The following is a 755-nucleotide window of genomic DNA, read 5'->3' on the forward strand; positions in this document are numbered from 1 at the left end:
TAATAAGACATTTGTTATAAGTAACTCAATTTCAAAGGAAACTTCTCAGTCCTTCCGATTTTATTATTAGTTATCGTGATTCGTAATTGTTTCTATTGTGTTTATCATATTGTTAAATTAAATGTTTTTAAGCAATGTTTACATATTTTTTGTCCATTACCAATAAAAAGTCAATAACTATTGCCACCATTTTACATTTTATTGGTCATCATATTATAATAGTTTTTGTTTCATAAATAATGCGATTCTGTTTTGGGTTGCCATGATTCTTAGTTGTTTTCTATTATGCAAATTATGTTGATTGCTTAAATGTTATTAACAGAAATTTATGTTTTTTTTAACCGACTTCGAAAAAGGAGGAGGTTTTCAATTCAACTGTATGTCCTTTTTTTTTCTTTTTGTATGTATGTTACGCGATAACTCCGGTATTTGTGAACCGATTTCCATGATTCTTTTTTTTTTTTTTGGAAAGGGGGTACTTCCATAGCGGTCCCATTTCATTTTGAAGAAAATCATCCACCTCGAAGGGTGGTTTTTCAGGCATGAAGATTCATTTTTATAAATAGCGCCTAACTTTAATTTAGCAGCAATTATTTTAATGGTTGATCTTGCTATTTCTCCAATTCAAGGCGTTTTTCTCTCAATATACTTTGAGTAGTATCGTAGTGAGAACCTATTTTTATTATCTCCAGTGTCAAGTCCTGTATAGTGGCGAACTAGGGGATATTTCAATAAAATTTAGCAAATAGCCGTAA

The sequence above is a fragment of the Hyposmocoma kahamanoa genome, unplaced genomic scaffold (assembly GCF_003589595.1).
Source record: "Hyposmocoma kahamanoa isolate Upper Pololo Valley unplaced genomic scaffold, ASM358959v1 185, whole genome shotgun sequence".
NCBI lineage: Eukaryota > Metazoa > Arthropoda > Insecta > Lepidoptera > Cosmopterigidae > Hyposmocoma > Hyposmocoma kahamanoa.